Source organism: Vombatus ursinus, unplaced genomic scaffold (genome assembly GCF_900497805.2).
Source record: "Vombatus ursinus unplaced genomic scaffold, bare-nosed wombat genome assembly UNPS02014798.1, whole genome shotgun sequence".
Lineage (NCBI taxonomy): Eukaryota > Metazoa > Chordata > Mammalia > Diprotodontia > Vombatidae > Vombatus > Vombatus ursinus.
The window spans coordinates 56,297,445-56,297,827 of NW_020954576.1; positions in this window are offsets into that span (position 1 = coordinate 56,297,445).

Here is a 383-nt window from a genome sequence, read left to right on the forward strand (position 1 = left end):
CAACTCATCTTAATTCTAGTGTCTTTCCTTTTCCAATTATTTCTTACTTATAGCTTATTTGAACACATTTGTTTGCTTGTCTCCCCTATTAGATTATTAGTTCCACCAGGACAGGGATAGTCTTTTGCCTCTTTTTAAACTCTTCTTGCTTAGCACAGTGCCTAATAAATGTTTATTGACTGACCAACTGACTGAGGACTCCTCATACAAGATGCTTAATCTCTAGACTCCAAGCATTTTTACTGGCTGTTCCCCAAACTTGGAATGGTCTCCCTCCTCATCTTTATACCTCCTGGCTTCCTTCAAGTGCCAGCTAAAATTCTGTCTTCGGAGAAGCCTTTCCTCATATGTATATATATATATATATATATATATATACACAT